Here is a 23224-nt window from a genome sequence, read left to right on the forward strand (position 1 = left end):
CTCCATAATCTTGACAGGTGTTGATGGTCAGACTCTGACAGAATCTGATTCAGTGACTAAAAGGCCTGGAGAATCTCAGAGATTGATCTGTACAGCCTCTGGATTCACATTCAGTAGCTACGAGATGAACTGGATCAGACAGGCTCCTGGGAAAGGACTGGAGTGGATCGCTTATACCTATAGTACTTCTACCTATTACTCTCAGTCGGTCCAGGGCAGATTCACTATCTCCAGAGATGACTCCAGCAGTAAAGTGTATCTGCAGATGAACAGTCTGAAGGCCGAGGACACAGCAGTGTATTACTGTGCCAGAGAGACACAGTGAGAGACAGTAACAGGAGAGTCGTACAAAAACTACTTCCTCTATTTACCACCACCCATGAGAGCATTCACTTTATATTGAAATACTGAGTAACTGAATATTAACATCCTGTTTCATCTCATTTGACGCAATGTTTAATTCACTTGCAACCTAAAGAAATATAGTGAATTCAAACAGAAAATATGTATTTTTGTTTATTTTGTGCCTCCAACTAAATATATCAAAGATAATGTAAAAATGTCACATTTCACACAACGCAGCTGTTTATCTGATTCAGTTTGGTTAAACTGTGCCCATGTATCTCTAGAAATAAATTAATGAAAGCACACTTTGATTACATTAAACATTAAAAAACATCTATTAGATTTGCCGATTGAACACAAATCATCATTATATCATAAACATTATCATCAAGAAACCTTCATCTGTTTGAATTTGAAACATTTCTGCAACATAACCAAAACCAAATCAAACAAATTAAATATTTAACACTGGAGACAAACAACTGATTCCAGTCAGCTAACTGGAAACATTAAGTCCACCCTAAACACATTTGAGAAGTTGATTTAATACAAATTATATATTAATCAGGTTTCCCTGAAAGAAGTAGCTCTGATCATCTAATCTCTAACCCAAATTAAATCAAATACACCCGAGATTAATGGTTAGTTGTATCATTTACATTATTGTCTTATTGGATGTAGGCCTAGATGTGTCCCTCTGGCAATCAAAATTATAATTTTCTATTTGTTGTCACTTTGTAAATTGGCTTTATAAATGCCCTTGCTAAATTATTCTTAAAACGACACACAAACTTAGTTAAAGGAGGAGTCAATGCAAAACTCAGATATCTCCCCCTCTACTTATGTGACTGCAGAGAGGAGGACAGAGGACAGAGGACACACAGTTTAACATGATGGACTATAGGACAGGACTGCTGCTGCTCACTGTCTGCTGGGCAGGTCAACATCTTTACTGATCTGTATCTAACACAGCTTCTAATTGTGTCACCAGCTTATTTCACCAGATGTGACTAAAAGGCCTGGAGAATCTCACAGATTGACCTGTACAGCCTCTGGATTCACATTCAGTAGCTACGGCATGCACTGGGTCCGACAGGCTCCTGGGAAAGGACTGGAATGGATCGCTTATATCAGCAGTGGCAGTAGCAGCATCTTCTACTCTGAGTCAGTGAAAGGCCGGTTCACCATCTCCAGAGACAACAACATACAGCAGGTGTATCTGCAGATGAGCAGTCTGACGGCTGTAGACTCTGCTGTTTATTACTGTGCTCGAGAGACACAGTGACTGAAGCTGGTTGAGCAGCTGTACAAAAACCCCTCAGTATTACCACACTTTTCTCACACTGTTAATGTGAGATTTGGAGTCTTTCAATATCATGACACAACGGTAGTTACACCAAACAATGTACGATTAGAAAAATATTTCTTAACATATAGCTGAATGTAGAAATGAAATCACTAAATAGAGTTATCATGTTTATTGCAGAACAGAGCCTTATCAAAATGTCTCTTTAGAGAAGACAGCAGCTGAACCATAAAAAGCATTTATGTGCTAACATTTAGAAAATGGTCTAATCTGAGACCCTACGTCTTTTAACTTATTTAGTTTGGATTTTTCATGCACTGCAGAAATGTGTTTTTGCACATTTTCAAATAGGTTTCAGTTCCTTAGTAGTTTATGTCCTCTTAAGGCTCCAAGTTTCTCTGTATCTGTCCTCAAATTGCCACTATTTGAATACTGAAACCTCTTAAAGTAAAAAAAGAAACAAAACCCTGGTCTTCATCCAACTGCAAATAACACAAGTAAACATTTAGACTATCATGCTTTCTTTCATTGCAGTTACAAAATAAAAAAACATAATTCAATCAATTTCTGAATTAGTTTAAAGTTTTATGTTACTCATATGAGTTAGAGTCAAATTAAATTAAATAATCAAATTTTCGTTTTTTTCATTGAAAAATAATAATTATAGTATTTTTATTTAATCAACAGTTCATTTTTGTCAACAATTGCCTTAAATAACTATTTGCTGTTAGTTTAAATGATGTTTAATGCTGTTTGTATAGCCTTGAATTTGACTTTTAAAGCAGAATGCGAAGTAGGAGGAGCTAATCGTCAAAACAATTCTCAAAGGGATCAAGTTTACTTCATATTTAAAGAGGGACTCAAGCTTTTGAAAACACAAGAAACTGTGTGAACATGGCTCAGGGAAAGCTAACACTCTTGGTGGTTGCTCTGTTTGTTTGGTCTGTCGCTGAAGGTCAGACCATAACTGAGTCTGAACCAGCAGTCAGGAAACCCGGAGAATCTCACAGACTCACCTGCACAACATCTGGATTCAACTTTGGAGGCTCACGATGGAACTGGATACACACTCAGAGTACTCCTATATCTTACTCCCAGTCGGTCCAGGGTAGATTCACTATCTCCAGAGAGGACTCCAGCAGTAAAGTGTATCTGCAGATGAACAGTCTGAAGGCCGAGGACACAGCAGTGTATTACTGTGCCAGAGAGACACAGTGAGAGACAGTAACAGGAGAGTCGTACAACAACTACTTCCTCTGTTCAATCCCACCACTTGAACATTAAATAGATCCTTAACTACATTTATTGCAATGCTCATATTTTTTAAAGGCGTCCCTTTTTCACTATTCAATTATCTAATGATTTAACATAACTAATGATGTAGGTACATTAAAAACTCTTCAAATTCTTCTCATGAAAAAAGGACAAAAATAAAACCATCTATAGCAAAAACAGAATTAACTGTCATTAGTAAACCACTCAAATAAAAAGATCATTAGTGTTTTTGTTTTAAAAATGTTTTAAGGACAATAATAGCAATGTCACTCTGTCTGTGACACTTATAACACTGATTTGAAAAACATACAGAAAAAATGAATTCACTGCCCTTAATAAAGTATTTAAATATACATTTCAGGAGTGCTGTTTTGTTTAGTAATGGATATTGAATATGGAATAAAGGTTTTGACAAGACCTGGTGTAGAAATGATCAAAACTAATTTAATGATCTGTTTTTGCAAAAACAAAGTATACAAAGTTGATTGTAGACTCTTGAAACACTGAGGTGATTGTATTCTTGTAAAAGTAACAATTTCATTTCATTTCATGGTTTACTTGAATCGGGACAGTGCACATTGATGAACACTTTAAAACAAAAATAATGCTTACAAGTGTAAATTAGCCGGATTTGAGCTTTGAGCTAATTTCCATCCGTAGTCCCGACACATACAACATATAAGAACATGACATTTATATACATAGCAAAAATAAAAGCATGATATGCAGGAAGAGCAAGAGCAGCATGCAAGCATTTACCACATGGCAGTACAATCTAGCAGCAACGGCATATAAAGTGCAAGAGGAGAAACCCCTGTATAAAAGTGGGTGATTGCACGTCTGTTTGTTTCTCAACCATTCTTTAAGTTGACCTTTAAAACTATTGAGAGTGGGACAATCCTGTATCTCAGTTGGAAGGCTATTCCAGAATGAGCTGCCTTTAATGGAGAGGACATTTTGTCCAAAAGTTGTCCGTCTACGGTGGACTTCACAGTCTCCTCTGGTTTCTGACCTAGTGCAGCGTCCAGTGTGTTTTTTGGGAATGAATTCCCCTAAGGGAGGGAGGGGGGCCAGTCCATCCAAACATTTATAAAAAAAACACAAACTTTTAAAAGACTTAAAATGCTCAAAAATCAAGAAATTGTGTTTTTCAAGGATGGTACAGTGGTGGTATGCATTTAGCTTTCTGTCAAACACCTTGATAGCTATCTTGTACTGTTGTTCTATGGGTTTCAGGTTTGTGGCACAAGCAAACGACCAGTTTGTCAAACAGTATTCAATGTGGGATAGAACAACCCAGTCTCACGGCATGTCGTGTTATAGTCACGACATTTCATCTATTGATTCGTGTTCACCAACACCATTTCCCCCTTTTTTTCGTGTCACACAGAACAATTTTAAAAGCAATGTATTTCTAGTGGTAGTGTGTTTCGTCTTTTTGTCCGGTCGGGTCTTGGAAGACCGGAAGCCGTGTGGTTCATAAAAACATGTTCTTTATATATACAGTACAGTCTATGGTTCTTACTCAATATCAAGCCACGATTATTGTTTTTAATTAGCATTTTTTAATGACAATAATGTGAATACCTTTATTTTATTCAACAGTAAATAAAATCCATTATTTCTTTGTTTCATCTGAAAAATCTGAATACCATAACAATCATACAATGTTCCAAAGTGACTTACAGCCCAAGAAGAAATGTTTACCAATTTAAATGTTAAGAGATAATGTTTTTAACATAAAATGATGTTAAAAGAGGACGATGTTCAATCAGAAAGGAGGAGTCAATGCAAAACTCAGATATCTCCTCCTCTACTTATGTGACTGCAGAGAGGAGGACAGAGGACAGAGGACACACAGTTTAACATGATGGACTATAGGACAGGACTGCTGCTGCTCACTGTCTGCTGGGCAGGTCAATATTTTAACCAATAATTATTTGACATAGATCCTATTTGTGTGCCAACTAAACTCATGTTACTTTCTTCTTCATTTTTACAATTCTTTATTTTGTTTTATGTGCATCTTATACAATGTTACATTCATGTTACTTTTTATCCTCTTGACAGGTGTTGATGGTCAGACTCTGACAGAATCTGAACCAGTGACTAAAAGGCCTGGAGAATCTCACAGATTGACCTGTAAAACCTCTGGACTGTCATTCAGTAGCTACTACATGGCCTGGATCAGACAGGCTCCTGGAAAAGGACTGGAGTGGATTGCTACTGACACTGGCGGTAGCACCAAGTACTACTCTGAGTCAGTGAAAGGCCGGTTCACCATCTCCAGAGACAACAACAGAGAGCAGCTGTATCTGCAGATGAACAGTCTGACGGCTGTAGACTCTGCTGTTTATTACTGTGCTCGAGACACACAGTGACTGAAGCTGGTTGAGCAGCTGTACAAAAACCTACAGTCCTCCTCCTTGATGTGTTGATAGAGCACAAAGAGAATTATACTTTGACTAAATATTTTCTTGTTGTAGTTTTATGAAAAGGGAAACAAGAGTTGCTACTGAGCCAAGTTATAAAACACATTAATAAATACAAATGTCTTAAAAAATGTTATTTCCTAATAAAACAGCCAAGGACAGAATAATCATCTTCTATATGTATGTTTCATGTATGGGCAAAACGAAAAACTAAATTTAGACATTTCTGTCACATTACTCACATTCAGTTGGAAGTGCAGCAGCCTCAAGTGTTAATCTCAAGTCTAAAATAAATCCATGATACACAGAAGGAAGAATGGCTGTTTGTTCTTGTGATTGTGCAGTGTGGTGTAAGCTGGATAATAAATCATTCTGCAATCAGACAAACTTTCCCTTTCTGGGAGAAAATCTATGTCTTCCTGAGTGACATGTTGCTGCAGTAATCCCCCTCACTGAGGTGACCTATCATTTTCAAATGAAAGTATGAGACTGACAGTGCAGCTTGTTTTGTATACATTAAATCACCCACCACACTGTTAGTCTCTCAGAAATGCAAATACCAACAAGTAAAAAAGACTAAACAACTTCTTATTTTTGGGTCTGTTATGGAGCTTCTCTCATATTTCAGCACTCCTCCTTCTCTCACAAATTAAGTATTTATGTATCAACACTGCGACCCCCCCAAAAAATGCAAATCCCAACACACTGATGGATAATCCCCACCCATTCTGCGAGCACAATATATATCCTTCATACAGCCTCTGTTGTTGCAGACTCTGACAAGTTCCCACGATGACATTGGTACAAAGCGTGGTCCTCCTGGCTCTGGTTTCAGGTGAGTGAAGTCGGTCCAGCAGAGGAGGAGAAGAGCTGCTGGTTCCCCGTCATCTAAACTCTGTGTCTCTTTCAGCGGCTCAGGGCCAGTCCCTCACCTCCTCAGAGCCGGTGGTCAGCAGAGCAGGAGAACCAGTCTCTCTGTCCTGTAAGGTGGAAGGACTTCCTCTGACTTGGCTGCACTGGATCAGGCAGAAACCAGGGAAAGGACTGGAGTGGATCGGACGCATTGATAGTGGAACTGGAACCATATTTGCCCAAAGACTGCAAGGCCAGTTTTCCATCACCAAAGACACTTCCAAAAATGTTGTGTACTTTGAGGTGAAGAGTCTGACACAAGAAGACTCTGCAGTTTATTACTGTGCACGAGAGACACAGTGACACACTCGACTACCACGCTGTACAAAAACTGAACAACACTGATCCCTGTATGAAAACCACTGAAGCATGTCAGGGCTGTGAAAACACAATTCTCATTGGATGATCACCAGCTGATAATGACATGTATTTCATTTAGAAAAACATGTGTGTTATTGCGTTGAGAGTCATGACTCACAGCAATGCCTGCATTTTTGAATGGATAGCCCTGTACAACATACATTTGAATCCAGTGAATACTGTGGTTTAAAAAGCTTTGTATCATACAGAATTATGTTTTTACTGAAATAACATCTACTCATTTTGAGAGTTTTATGAATTGTTTTTACAATAAATCAAATAATGGCAACACAATCATAGCTAAAACAACAGGTCAGCCTACTATCACCTAAAGAATATATCTAGGATTAAAATACTAATGTCACCACAGGATTTGGAAAAACTTGTCCATGCTTTTATCTTCAGTAGACTCGACTACTGTTATGGTGTCTTCACAGGTCTCACTAAAAACAGATATTAGAAAGCGTAAGCTAATTCAGAACGCCGCTGCTCGACTCCTCACTAACACTAAGACAGTGGATCACATCACTCCAGTTCTGAAGTCTTTACACCGGCTTCCTGTGTGTCAAATAATTGATTTCAAAATACTGCTGCTGTTTATAAAGCTTTGAATGGTTTAGGCCCTAAATACATTTCTGACCTCCTGCTAAATTATGAACCATCCAGATCTCTCAGGTCTTCAGGGACTGGTCAGCTTTCGGTCCCCAGAGTCAGAACTAAACATGGGGAAGCAGCGTTCAGTTATTATGCTCCAAATATCTGGAACAAACTCCAAGAAACCTGCAGGTCTGCTGCAACTCTGACTACTTTTAAATCCAGACTAAAGACTTTTCTTTTTGCCGCTACTTTTAATTGAACTATTCATATCTTAAACTGCACTGTAACAAAACTATTTTTTCCTTTAATGTTTATTTGATTATCTTTTCTTTTTAATGACTGATTTTAAATGCCATTTTCTTAATGTCTTTCACTTTTGTAAAGCACTTCTGTTGAAAGGTGCTATATAAATAAACTTGTCTTGCCTTGCCTTGCCTTGCCTTACTCTGAGTCAGTGAAAGGCCGGTTCACCATCTCCAGAGACAACAGCAGACAGCAGGTGTATCTGCAGATGAGCAGTCTGACGGCTGTAGACTCTGCTGTTTATTACTGTGCTCGAGACACAGTGACACAGAAAGGAGAAATGCTGTACAAAAACTCAACAAGTCAAAAGAAAGTCAATACTTAGCGTTCTGATAATAAAAAATAAAAACTTGAGCTCAAAATCATCAAAACACTGAGGGAAAAATTGCCTCAATAAAACTGCTTCCATCAGAAAGCAGCTACCAAAAGCTACATCAGACCATAAATATACTATTTGTCTGAGATTTGATTGGAAATGAAATGATCATTTTCATTTATTGTTTAAAAAAAAAAAATGTTATTTCACATGTCCAACAACAAATCCAAACTTGGACTGCTCGAGACAGGACAGTCCGTCCCTCTTTTATAGCCTGTCAGTGTCCCTCTCTATGCAAAGTGAACTTCCTCACAGTCTGCTATAAAGACTTGATATCATGCTGTCAGCTGCAGCAGAAGAAGAGAAGCTCCATCAGGTCACCTTCAACACCAACCATGTTCTCTGTAGCTCTGCTGCTGCTGCTGGCTGCTGGATCCTGTGAGTCTCACTGAGGCAGAGACACTGACAGAACGCTCACACTGACTGCTCACTGTTATTAACCTCGCTCACTATTCAACATGTTTCCCTCCACAGGTGTGAAGTGTGAGCAGTTGATACAGCCAGCCTCTGTGACTGTGCAGCCAGGTCAACGTTTGACCATCACCTGTCAGGTCTCTTATTCTGTTAGCGGATCCTTCACAGCCTGGATCAGACAGCCTGCAGGGAAAGGACTGGAGTGGATAGGAATGAGACAAGGTTCAACTACATACTACAAAGATTCACTGAAGAGCAAGTTCAGTATCGACTTAGACTCTTCCATCAACACAGTGACTCTGAACGGACAGAGCGTGCAGCCTGGAGACTCTGCTGTGTATTACTGTGCCAGAGACACACTGTGACACACACCATCAGTAGAGCTGAACAAAAACCCCTCAGAGCCTGAACACTTGTAACATGAAGCCACCAGAGGAGGAGCCCTCAGACCAGAAATGATCTCAACACCAGCTCACTGTTACAGTCAAGAGGGAAAGAGTACTAAGATGCCATAGAAATATTCTGAACTTATTTCAAACGAAAAGGTTTTCAACAAATTTAAATAATCTGACATTACAATCACTGATACTGTATATCATTGTAGGTATAACATCTAAAAGGTATAGTAAGACCATAAGTTAGTTTTAAAAGTGTCTGATAATATAGTTGATTCCTTTCTATGGTAGAATGAAATTCTCTAAAAGACAGTTCCTATTAAATAATTAATTAATAACATATGTAAAAGACAACTTTATCAGTGTCATAACTGGATTAGGAGAAGAATTAATAGTTTTTATCCGACTTCATATTTTTATAAAACTATAGAAAAGTTTGTTTTTATAATCTAAATCGTGTTTCTCAACCTTTTCTTTGCTCAGTAAACTTTATTAATCCCGCAAGGGGCAATTGGTTATGAGCAGCAGCTTGTGTCAAGTACACAGGCAGGAACATACAGGAAGAAAACACACAGATACACCCGGGAGCACAGATGTGGATCATTCCAATTTACACAAAAAATAGTTCATAGAATCACAATAATACATGAATAAATAATCAAGTTAAAAGCCTTTCAAGAATTAAAAAGTTTGATTGCAGATGGATGATTGATTTTGAAAAGCGATTAGTCTTTAGAGCAGGTAGAGCATATCTTCGCCCTGATGGCAACAGATGAAATTCATGTGAAAGAACAGGACCTGGAGAGGCCAGAATGCTCTCTGCTTTCCTCAGAATCTGTTGGTTTCAGAAGGAGTTTAAGTCTCTCTGTTTCATGCCGATCACCTTAGAGCAGGTTTTAACAATGCTGTTCAGGCTGTTCCTGTCTTTCAGTGTAAGGCTATGGAACCAGCAGATAAAAGAAAAACAAATAAGGCTCTCAATGAATGCTTGGTAAAAACAACAAAGAATGAAAGACCTGACAGAGAAAGAGAAAGTGTTCAGTTTGCGAAGAAGGTGCATTCTCTATTGACCCCGCTTCACAATACACTCAGTATTCAAATCAAATTTGAGGTGGTCATCGAAAATGGTGCCCAAGTATTTGTATGATGTGACAATTTCTACCTTGTCATTGTGTATGATGCACTCCATAGGAACATCCTTGTGACGTCGATTATCAATTATCAATTCATGGGCTATGTGATTAAAAACCACACCTGAACATTTCCTCATCTTTTGGATAATTTCCATGAACTGAAGTCAGCTGATTTCCAATCATCAGTATGTAAATGATCTGTGTGTGTTGCCTCATAAACCAGCGAAGTGTGTGTGTGTGTGTCAGAGAGAGGACAGATCAGCTCACATCAGTTCAGCTTCAACATCAACATGTTCTCTGCAGCTCTGATACTGCTGCTGGCAGCTGGATCCTGTGAGGAGCTTTCAGTGGATTCTCACTAATAAACACATCAGAAACACTGAGTGGTCAGATGAATGATGGAGATAATGTTGCTTTGTGTTTCCACAGGTGTGAACAGTATTGATCTCATCCAGCCAGACTCAATGGTTGTGCAGCCTGGACAGCCTTTGACCATCACCTGTCAGGTCTCTGGTTATTCTCTGACTGATGGCAGCTATGCAACAGGTTGGATCAGACAGTGTGAAGGAAAACCAATGGACTGGATTTCACACATGTGGGGTGGAGGTAGCGTAACTCAAAACAATGCCCTGAAGAACAAGTTCAGCTACATCAGAGACTCTTCTGCTGGAACAGTGACTCTAACAGGACAGAGTGTGCAGCCTGCAGACAAAGCTGTGTATTACTGTGTACGTCAGCCCACAGTGACACAAAACACCAGCAGACCTGCACAAATACTCAGCAACCATGTGACTCAACCACACAGAGTTTAAAAGTGAACAATGATACACACCTCACTCTCTGATAAGTTCTTTAAATAATTCCTCTAAATGTCTGGGAAATATTATTTCACTTCCACTGCAGCCAAGATCAGAAGAGAGTGGGAGAAGCTTCATTTTACACAAATGCAAAACATATATGATACGTTTACATTTTTACTAAATGATTATTGCATTGCTTAGAAAATACAGAACATATTTTTTCTGTTTTGATCTACTGGAATAGAAAATAACAGTAGCTCTACCACTGAAGAAACAGGATGTCATTGCAGAACATAAACAAACTAATTTCCTCTTTTTTTGTTTTCATGAATCCTGAAATAAGTTGACAGGAAATGTAAGTGAACGTGAAATGTAAATGCAGCCGTCGTAGAGATACTCTGCTTATGGAAATGTTGATGTCACATGTTCCTTTTTGAATCTGTAGAGGGAGGTCGATGCAAACTCTTCCTCTCTTTAAAACACACCATCAGCGACTTGTTGCAGAACACCAGAGAAGTGTTATATGTTTCTGAAACACTCAGATCAGAAAGCACTGACAGTGTCTCTCAAATAATGGAAAGGACAATTATCTGGAGTTTATTATTTTTAGTTACTATTCATGGTGAGAAAAATCTATTCTGATTTACTTGTTTTTTTATGTCTTTGATAAAATGTTGGATAATGAGCAAACATGATTTACTTACAGGAGTCTGGAGTGAGATCAAACTGGAGCAGTCCTCCTCTCAGGTGCAAAGACCTGGAGGGACAGTGAAGATGTCATGTATCACATCTGGTTATACAATGACAAGCAATGATATTCACTGGATCAGACAGAGGCCAGGACAAGCTCTGGAGTGGGTTGGGTGGATGAGCACAGGTTCAAACTCTGCTACTTATGGCAGCTCCTTTCAAAGCGGCTTCACCATGACTGAAGATGTTCCCAGCAGCACTCAGTACCTCGAGGTCAGCAGCCTGGCAGCAGGAGACTCTGCTGTTTACTTCTGTGCTCGACACACAGTGACTAAAGACAGTGGAGCAGCTGCACAAAAACCTCCACTAACCACAAAGCAATGTGATCCTACACTTCTGGGTTTTCTCACACATTGCAAAAACACTTGGATGTATCCACATTAGATTTCTATGTATTTCCCATTAATCACCAGATAGGCCCTCATGATATCTTATTATTTTGTATTAAATAACATATGTCATATTTATCAAAATCAAGCCACAAATTACATAGAATATGAAAAGAGAAAGAAGCTGAAAAACAATATTTGATCAGACAGAGAGCTTGGCTGGGTGACGAGATTATTAGAAAGGTGAAATGTGAGACTATAATGAAGCACATTTCCTAAACACTACTTTTAATTGGTGATCAGAACAAAATTGTAGATTATTTATATTATAGTAAATGTGCTTCCATTATGATCAAAGTGACTTGTGTGAAACAGAGCATTGATACCAACATGAATGATCGAATACATATATAATTTGTTTAGGTAAATGTGATAAAGATAAATTATGATTTCACAGGTTTGAATAATTTGAGTATAAACTTGTCAAAAGTCGGATCAAACATAATCATCTGTCTATTATTACAATACTTTTGTTTTTGATGTTCCCGCAATACTGATAGACATTCTACAAAACATGAAACTAGTTAAGAGAAAAGTCTAAACAGCTGAGATGGAGAGTTGATATTTTTTACAAACCCTGTGAGGAGGAGTCAATGCAAAACTCAGATATCTCCTCCTCTACTTATGTGACTGCAGAGAGGAGGACAGAGGACAGAGGACACACAGTTTAACATGATGGACTATAGGACAGGACTGCTGCTGCTCACTGTCTGCTGGGCAGGTCAACATCTTTACTGATCTGTATCTAACACAGCTTCTAATTGTGTCAACAGTTTATTTCACCAGATGTGTTTTTATCCTCTTTACAGGTGTTGATGGTCAGACTCTGACAGAATCTGATTCAGTGACTAAAAGGCCTGGAGAATCTCACAGATTGACCTGTACAGCCTCTGGATTCACATTCAGTAGCTACTGGATGGCCTGGGTCAGACAGGCTCCTGGAAAAGGACTGGAGTTGGTTGTGAGTGTGTATGACAGTAGCAACATCTTCTACTCTGAGTCAGTGAAAGGCCGGTTCACCATCTCCAGAGACAACAGCAGACAGCAGCTGTATCTGCAGATGAGCAGTCTGACGGCTGTAGACTCTGCTGTTTATTACTGTGCTCGAGACACACAGTGACTGAAGCTGGTTGAGCAGCTGTACAAAAACCTTCAGTCCTCATCCTTGATGTGTTGATAGAGTACAAAGAGAATTCTACGTTGACTAAATCATTCGTTGTCGAAGTTTTTATGAAAAGGAAAAAACAGTTGCTACTGAGCCAAGTTATAAAACACATTAATAAATGAAAATGTCTTTAAAAAAATGATTGCCTCATAAGACAGGCAAGGCCTGAATAAACATATTGTAAATATATTTCATGTATGGGCAAAAAATAAACTCTCAATGTAGAAATGTCAGTCACATTACTCACACAAGCACCAACAGGTGGCAGTAGAGGATAAAAAGACAGGTGACAATAACGGGAATATGACAATGTCTCTAAACGTATACTATGAAAGTCTTGAGGCTTTCCTTCAACAATAATGTCCCATTATTAATTTCTTAACAGCAGGTATCAATAATATATGTATGCATGATGTTTCCAGTATGTGGATGGGCAACCAATGTTGTGCAAAGCAGAATAAATGATTACATCTTATTTAGGTTTGGATAAAAGGAACTGACAAATAACTTGAAATTCAACCTTATAAGTTAAGGATATAAGCATTCAGTCATAGTATGCAAAAAATAAATCTACATATATATATTCAGGGGATGTGCTGTGTTTCTGTTTGAGGAGGAGGAGTCAATGCAAACTCTGACCTCTTCCATCTCTACATATGTGTTGCAGAGTGAAGGACAGACACTAAATCACTGACATACACACTGTAGACTGGACAGAGACAACTGGCTTTCACAATGATCAGACCTGATTATCTGGTGGCTTTTCTCATCCTGTCAATTTACTCTGCAGGTAACAACAAAACCTGTTTTTCTGACAGAGCTCCTGGTACAAAGACAATATGGCTGCTTTACAGAAACTAATGAGCTGTTTACAAGTCTGTAGGTACTGAGGGTCAAACACTGGCTGAGTCTGAACCAGTGGTTAAAAAGCCTGGAGAGTCCCACAGACTGACCTGCACATATACTCAGGGTTTAGTAGTAATATTGATACTGCTTGGATCAGACAAGCTGCTGGAAAAGGACTTGAGTGGGTTGCTTATATCAGCAGTGGCAGTAGCAGCATCTACTACTCTGCGTCAGTGAAAGGCCGGTTCACCATCTCCAGAGACAACAACAGACAGCAGGTGTATCTGCAGATGAGCAGTCTGACGGCTGTAGACTCTGCTGTTTATTACTGTGCTCGAGAGACAGTGACACAGAAAGGAGAAATGCTGTACAAAAACTCAACAAGTCAAAACAAAGTCAAAACTTTGTGTTCTGCTTCTCACAATCACAAAAAAGCTTGAGCTCAACATAATCAAAACACTGAAGGAAATATCGCCTCAATAAAACTGCTTCCATCAGAAAGCAGCTACCAAAAGTTACATCAGACAATCAATATACCATTTGTCTGAGATTTGATTAGAAATAAAATATCATTTTCATTTATTGTTTTAAAAAATAAATGTTATTTCATATGTCCAAACACAAATTCAAAAGACAACTCTTGACAGGACAGTCCGTCCCTCTTTTATAGCCTGTCAGTGTCCCTCTCTATGCAAATTGAACTTCCTCACAGTCTGCTATAAAGACTTGATATCATGCTGTCAGCTGCAGCAGAAGAAGAGAAGCTCCATCAGGTCACCTTCAACACCAACCATGTTCTCTGTAGCTCTGCTGCTGCTGCTGGCTGCTGGATCCTGTGAGTCTCACTGAGGCAGAGACACTGACAGAACGCTCACACTGACTGCTCACTGTTATTAACCTCGCTCACTATTCAACATGTTTCCCTCCACAGGTGTGAAGTGTGAGCAGTTGATACAGCCAGCCTCTGTGACTGTGCAGCCAGGTCAACGTCTGACCATCACCTGTCAGGTCTCTTATTCTGTTAGCAGCTACTCCACAGCCTGGATCAGACAGCCTGCAGGGAAAGGACTGGAGTGGATAGGAATGAAATACACCGGTGCTTCATACTATAAAGATTCACTGAAGAGCAAGTTCAGTATCGACTTAGACTCTTCCAGCAACACAGTGACTCTGAACGGACAGAGCATGCAGCCTGGAGACTCTGCTGTGTATTACTGTGCCAGAGACACACTGTGACACACACCATCAGTAGAGCTGAACAAAAACCCCTCAGAGCCTGAACACTTGTAACATGAAGCCACCAGAGGAGGAGCCCTCAGACCAGAAATGATCTCAACACCAGCTCACTGTTACAGTCAAGAGGGAAAGAGTACTAAGATGTCATAGAAATATTCTTAACTTAATTCAACAGAAAGGGTTTTCACCAATTTAAACAATCTGACATTACAATCACTGATACTGTATATCTGTAGGTGTAACATCTAAAAGGGATAGTCAGACCATAAGTTTGTTTTAAAAGTGTCTGATAATATAGTAGATTCCTTTCTATAGCAGAACGAAATCCTCTAAAAGACAGTTCCTATTAAATAATTATTCAATAACATATGAAAAAGACAACTTTATCAGTGTCATAATTGGATTAGGAGAAGAATTAATAGTTTTGATCCGACTTCATATTTTCATAAAACTATAGGAAAGTTTGTTTTTATAATCTAAATCGTGTTTGCTATGTGATTAAAAACCACACCTGAACATTTCCTCATGTTTTGGATAATTTCCATGAACTGAAGTCAGATGATTTCCAAACATCAGTATGTAAATGATCTGTGTGTGTTTCCTCATAAACCAGAAATGTGTGTGTGTGTGTCATAGAGAGGACAGAAGAGCTCACATCAGTTCAGCTTCAACATCAACATGTTCTCTGCAGCTCTGATACTGCTGCTGGCAGCTGGATCCTGTGAGGAGCTTTCAGTGGATTCTCACTAATAAACACATCAGAAACACTGAGTGGTCAGATGAATGATGGAGATAATGTTGCTTTGTGTTTCCACAGGTGTGAACAGTATTGATCTCATCCAGCCAGACTCAATGGTTGTGCAGCCTGGACAGCCTTTGACCATCACCTGTCAGGTCTCTGGTTATTCTCTGACTGATAGCAGCTATGCAACAGGTTGGATCAGACAGTGTGAAGGAAAACCAATGGACTGGATTTCACACATGTGGGGTGGAGGTACCCTTCATCAAAAAAAAATGCTCTAAAGAACAAGTTCAGCTACAGCAGAGACTCTTCTGCTGGAACAGTGAATCTAACAGGACAGAGTGTGCAGCCTGCAGACACAGCTGTGTATTACTGTGTACGTCTGCCCACAGTGACACAAACCACCAGCAGAGCTGCACAAATACTCAGCAACATGTGACTCAACCACTCAGAGTATAAATGTGAACAATGATACACACCTCACTCTCTGATAAGTTCATTACAAAATTCCTCTAAATGTCTGGGAAATATTATTTCACTTCCACTGCAGCCAAGATCAGAAAAGACTGAGAGAAGCTTCATTTTGCACAAATACAAAACATATATGATCCGTTTACATTTTTACTAAATGATTATTGCATTGTTTAGAAAATACAGAACATATTTTTTATTTTGTAATCTACTGGAATAGAAAATAACAGTAGCTCTACCACTGAAGAGACAGGATGTCATTGCAGAACATAAACAAACTAATTTCCTCTTTTTTTGTTTTCATGAATCCAGAAATAAGTTGACAGGAAATGTAAGTCAACGTGAAATGTAAATGCAGCCGTCGTAGAGATACTCTGCTTATGGAAATGTTGATGTCACATGTTGCTTTTTGAATCTGTAGAGGGAGGTCGATGCAAACTCTTCCTCTCTTTAAAACACACCATCAGCGACTTGTTGCAGAACACCAGAGAAGTGTTATATGTTTCTGAAACACTCAGATCAGAAAGCACTGACAGTGTCTCTCAAATAATGGAAAGGACAATTATCTGGAGTTTATTATTTTTAGTTACTATTCATGGTGAGAAAATCTATTCTGATTTAGTTGTTTTTTTAATTTCTTTGGTAAAATGTTGGATAATGAGCAAAAATGATTTACTTACAGGAGTCTGGAGTGAGATCAAACTGGAGCAGTCCTCCTCTCAGGTGCAAAGACCTGGAGGGACAGTGAAGATGTCATGTATCATATCTGGTTATAGAATGACAAGCCTTTATATTGACTGGATCAGACAGAGGCCAGGACAAGCTCTGGAGTGGGTAGGGAGGATGAACACAGGGAACAACTCTCCTACTTATGGCAGCTCCTTTCAAAGCGGCTTCACCATGACTGAAGATGTTCCCAGCAGCACTCAGTACCTCGAGGTCAGCAGCCTGACAGCAGGAGACTCTGCTGTTTACTTCTGTGCTCGACACACAGTGACTAAAGACAGTGGAGCAGCTGCACAAAAACCTCCACTAACCACAAAGCAATGTGATCCTACACTTCTGGGTTTTCTCACACATTGCAAAAACACTTGGATGTATCCCCATCAGATTTCTATGTATTTCCCATAAATCACCAGATAGTCCCTCATGATATCTTATTATTTTATGTTAAATAACATATGTTATATTTATAAATACAAGCCAAAAATTAAATAAATCTGAAAAGAGAAAAAAGCAGAAGAACAATATTTGATCAGACAGAGAGCTTGGCTGGGTGACGAGATTATTAGAAAGGTGAAATGTGAGACTATAATGAAGCACATTTCCTAAACACTACTTTTTATTGGTGATCAGAACAAAATTGTAGATTATTTTTATTATAGTAAATGTGCTTCCATTATGATCAGTGACTTGTGTGAAACAGAGCATTGATACCAACATGAATGATCTAATATATATATAATTTGTTTAGGTAAATGTGATAAAGATAAATTATGATTTCACAGGTTTCAATAATTTGTGTATAAACTTGTCAAAAGTCGGAGCAAACATTATCATCTGTCTATTATTAGAATACATTTGTTTTTGATGTTACCGCAATACTGATAGACATTCTACAAAACGTGAAACTAGTTCAGAGAAAAGTCTAAACAGCTGAGATGGAGGGTTGATATGTTTTACAAACCCTGTGAGGAGGAGTCAATGCAAAACTCAGATATCTCCTCCTCTACTTATGTGACTGCAGAGAGGAGGACAGAGGACAGAGGACACACAGTTTAACATGATGGACTATAGGACAGGACTGCTGCTGCTCACTGTCTGCTGGGCAGGTCAACATCTTTACTGATCTTTATCTAACACAGATTTGAATTGCTTCAACAGTTTATTTCACCAGATGTGTTTTTATCCTCTTGACAGGTGTTGATGGTCAGACTCTGACAGAATCTATAGGTTAATTACGTAACCCCAGTTCTCAGAGTAACATGAAGTGAGATGTCTCACTATGGGATGCGCCTCATCGCGGAGTAAACAGAAGCATCAATCTCATTACGCCAATCCTGATTGGCTGGTGATCTTGACGTCAGCGTCAGGGAATCCACCCCCTATAAGTAGCTTGCGCTACGCCGCATGCGTCTTCAAAATAAGCACCTCTTCTCGCTTCACCATAGCAAGGAGGGCCGTCTTGTGAGACATCTCACTTCATGTTACTCTGAGAACTGGGGTTACGTAAGTAACCTATAGTTCTCATTCATAACACTCCGTTCGATGTCAAATATTGTAGCTCCCGTATTGCCAGTTGAGCTTATCTCGAAAGTCACCAAGACCAACCAGAACTTAACAGTTAGAGCTCTAACTCAGCAGGGGGCCAGCACTGCATGGGCCACACTGGGAGCAGAGACGTCTAATCTGTAAAAGCGGACAAAAGTGAGCGGCGAGGACCAGCTCGCCGCTGCACAAATGTCTTGGATGGAAACACCCCTGAACAAAGCCCAGGATGTAGCCAGACCACGAGTCGAATGAGCACGCAAACCCGAAGGTGCCTGCAGACCCTGACTCGTGTAAGCCAAAGCAATTGCCTCCACAATCCACTGAGAGAGCCGTTGCTTATTAACAGGCTTGCCCTTCTGAGGGTTAGCCCAGGACACAAAGAGTTGGTCATTATGACGATACTCTTTTGATCTGTCCATATAAGTGCGTAAAGCACGGACTGGACATAGCAAATTCGGCTGCTGTTCCCCGGAGGGACACAGCGGCGGAAATGCCTCAATGTCAATGGGGTTACATGAACCAACCACCTTAGGTATAAAGGTTAGGGGCGGATCTAGAAAAATGTTCATGGGGTGGCAAGAGGGTGGCAGGAGATTTTGAGGGGTTTCATCCCTGGCAGAAGTATATTCTGATTTAATCGCAGTCATATCAATCAATGTTGACTTGGAAAGCCACAATATTAATATTTTAACTCAATAACATTTGGTGACATTTTTGTGGCACATCAGTAAAGCCTTAAAAATAAATATAAGGTGGCAGACATAATTGAATGAATTTTAACTGAATGAGTTTGTCTCACTCTTAGACCAGCAGGGGTACCAAATCTATGCAGACTGCTGCAATAAGTACATTAATTAACTGTCTCATCGATGTGTGTCTGTATGAATATGATCATATTAACAATCATATTATTCCTATCAGCTGTCAATCCCTTTTATGATTCACATATTCAGTGTTATTATTGAATAAACTATATTTTTTGGACGAGTTAATGATGAATGTTCCTCAAGATGCTTGCTCACCCTCCTTCAAATTTGAAAGACAACTAATTACTATCATATATCAAAAGATTTAAAGGAACAGTTCAGCGCCCCACGACTTTACAAACAGTTACAACCTTGACTTTACATCAGAAAGAACAAACATTAAAGAAGTGACTAACTGCATCAGTTAGGGTTACAAAACGTGTATTCAGCTAAAACATATACATCGCTGCAGTTATTATCCAGTGGAAAGGCCTTACCTACTGGCCTATCAAAGTGGTTACTTTTGTTTGGCTGGGCAGTGAAGTTTTACGTCTTATTTGACTTTCTCAAGGCTTAAAACTGTTTTTTGGGGGCAGACCCCCACAAAGAAAAAATATATATTTACACACGTAAGGTCATCATCTTAACAGTTTATTATGCTCATCGAGTCATCCGTGAAAAGAGCATCAAGTTGGCATGCCTATAACAGCTGAATGTGGCGATTACCATCTTGTTCAGCAAAACGCCTCACAAACTTATTAAGATTTAAAGCTATTGTGCATTTTGATTCAATGCTGAGTACAGCCTGAAGAACCTATCGAGGATTACAAAACTAATGTCACAACAGGACTTAGAAAAGCTTGTCCATGCTTTTATTTTCAGTAGACTTGACTGCTGCAATAGTGTATTCACAGGGCTGACAACAAAATCCATCAGAAAGCTGCAGCTGATTCAGAACGCTGCTGCACGTGTCCTCACTAACACTAAAAGAGTGGATCACATCAGTCCGGTTCTGAAATATTTACACTGGCTTCCAATCGGCCAAATAATTGATTTTAAAATATTATTGCTAGTTTTTAAATCATTAGGCCTACATGGTTTAGGACCAACGTATATTGTTGAACTCCTGCATAATTACGAGCCATCAAGGTGCCTCAGCTCTTCTGGGACGGGTCTGCTATCGGTTCCGAGAGTAAAAACAAAACATGGAGAGGCAACATTTAGCTATTATGCTCCGACAATCTGGAACAAACTACCCAAATCATGCACGTCCGCAGAAACGCTTACTATTTTTAAATGGAGACTAAAAACACATCTCTTTGGCTGCTTTTAATTGAGCTGCTCATATTCGCACTACAGTATGCCTTTTAAACATGTATTGTATACCCGTGGTGTTTATTTGTATTATTTTATTATCTTTGTTTTGTAATGTCTGTCGTAAAATGCCATTATATATGTGTTTTTACTGTATGTATTCCTAAAAAGTATTTTAATTTGTTTTGTAAAGTACTTTGAATTGTCGCGTACAGAAAACTGCTATATAAATCAACTTGCCTTGCAGCCAAACCTGACATGCTCTTCTCTGTCACTGTAGACCCGCAAATACCTCATTCCTTCCGTCTACTTGGATCCGAAATGCTTCTCGTTTTGCGCTGTCCCCCCGTTCAAATGAAATCGCCGCCAATCATATTTCCAGGCTCGCGCCAGGGCCGGGGGAGGGGTTACAAGGCTCGCGTCTTGTGCTGCATTCACTTGCACTCGGACATTAGAGCTTTTCTCTCATAAATGTCCGATGAGCCACAACTTTTCTTTCAAAACAAAGCTGCCAACTGGGGTGGCAGCTGGGGTGGCAAGACATTTTTCTGAGGTGGCAGCTGCCACCCCGTGCCACCCCGTAGAACCGACACTGCCGGTGAGGGGTCTCTGGAGCAGATACCTCCAGCGGTCGCACATAAATTAACTGGAGCCTTTAGCGGTGTTCCTCACCCTAAAACGCTTTCTGCCTTTTCTCAGAGGACACCATGTCCTCGTGAGGACGGACAATACGACCACAATATCGTATATAAACCGACAAGGGGGTTTGCGCTCTCTCCAGTTACACATGCTGGCACGCAAACTGATCTTGTGGAGCTGCGGCCGTCTCCTCTCTCTGAGAGCGACGCACGTACCAGGGGTATTGAACCTCGGGGCAGACTTACTGTCCAGAGGTGCACCACTATATGCAGACTGGACTCTACTTCCAAATGTTGTGAGCCAGCTGTGGGTGTGTTACGGCCGAGCCGCGGTAGATCTGTTCGCATCAAAAGAAAATGCTCACTGTCAGCTTTTCTTTTCAATGCGCGATCAAAACGCACCATTAGGCGTGGACGCGCTCGCGCACATTTGGCCTCCGGTCCTCCTGTACGCGTTTCCACCCCTGGCGCTGATACCCCCAACTCTGGCCAGAGTGAGGGAACGCCGACACACAATGATCCTGATAGCTCCGCACCGGACGACTATACCTCCCCAGCCTGTCAGACATGCGTCTGTGGTGACCACCTTCCGTGAAAGGACAGCACCCATAGGCACGCCCCGTACCAGAAAAGTCGGGTGCAGCCAGTGGCGCAGTGCCATTACGCATTTCACAGTAACCATCACTCTCCGCGCGCCATGACGCGCGGGGTTTAGTTTTAAAGCGGCTACCCAGCGCTGAAACTCCGTCATGTGTAACCGTCCCAGTCGTACGACCAGGATGGCTGACGCCATGAGCCCCAGTAACCGCAGGCATGATCTGAAAAGAACATTTTTGCGCAGCTGGAAATGAGCGAGGCAAGCTCTGAAAGCTTTCACTCTTTCTGCTGACAGGCGGGCTGTAAAGGGCACCGAGTTCAGGTGTAAACCCAGGAAGAGTACAGTCTCTGCCGGGAACAACATGCTCTTTTCTGTGTTTATTATGAAACCCAGGTTGAGCAGGTGCTTTACGAGGACATTTGTCTGCGTAATAGCCTCCTGTTCCGACTGTGCGAGAAGCAGCCAGTCGTGTAGGTTGCCAGGCGAATACCCTGTTGTCTTAACGGGGCTATCGCGGCTTCCGTACATCGTACAAACACTCTTGGACTGAGAGACAGACCGAAGGGAAGTACTCTGTATTCGTAACAGATCCCCTGAAATGCGAACCTCAGATATTTCCTGTGTGGGTAATATACTGGGATATGGAAATACGCATCTTTTCAGGTCGACTGATGTAAACCAGTCGTTTTGTCGCACGAGACGCAGCAGAGATGTGTGAGTGAGCATTCTGAATTTGTATCTTTTTAGATACGCGTTCAGAGCCCTCAAATCTAGTATTGGCCGAATTCCGTTCCCTCCCCGTTTGGGAACGAGGAAATACTTGGAATAACAGCCGCTCTGACTCCGCTCGGCGGGTATTATAGCCTTCTTTTCTAGAAGCGAGAGGATCTCTCTTTCTAGAATGTGGGCTGACTCCCCTCGGGCCTGTGAATACAGAACGTCCGAGAAGCGAGGGGGGGTGACAGCGAATTGGAGTCTGTAGCCCCGTGTAACTGTCTTGAACACCCAAGCAGACGTTGTGAGCATCTTCCACTGTTCGCTCCTTAGAGCCAGCGGAGATGTCAAGTCTTTTTCCCTCTGAGTCTCTATTTGTTGTGTTATGGGGCCCTCTAGTGTCTGAACACGGTGGTACCCCGATTTGACAGTCCCCACCGACACTGCGCATGCGCGTGACGGAGGTGCCTTCACAACCCCAGCCGGCACTGCGCCTGCACGTGACGGTGGTAGCCTCACAGCCCCAGTCGTCACTGCGCATGCGCGTGGCGGCGGTGCCTTCACAGACCCGTTCATTGTCCGCCTTTTGAGAGAGGCCTTAGCTGCTCTCAAAAGAGGGACAAATGGCGGGCTGTTTATTGGTTTTATTGTTTTCATTGTTTTCTCTTTCATTTTTCTGAGCTGCGCCCTCAGCCT

General features: G+C 40.5%; 1 gene segment (V, D, J or C); it reads left to right on the plus strand.

Moving 5' to 3' along the window:
* Positions 1–6150: 6150 nt before the first annotated feature.
* LOC307014379 (immunoglobulin heavy variable 1-24-like) lies at positions 6151–6573 on the plus strand. The segment is given in 2 exons: positions 6151–6193; positions 6269–6573.
* The last annotated feature ends 16651 nt before the right edge of the window (positions 6574–23224 follow it).

This window comes from Notothenia rossii (assembly GCF_949606895.1).
Source record: "Notothenia rossii genome assembly, chromosome: 8".
Lineage (NCBI taxonomy): Eukaryota > Metazoa > Chordata > Actinopteri > Perciformes > Nototheniidae > Notothenia > Notothenia rossii.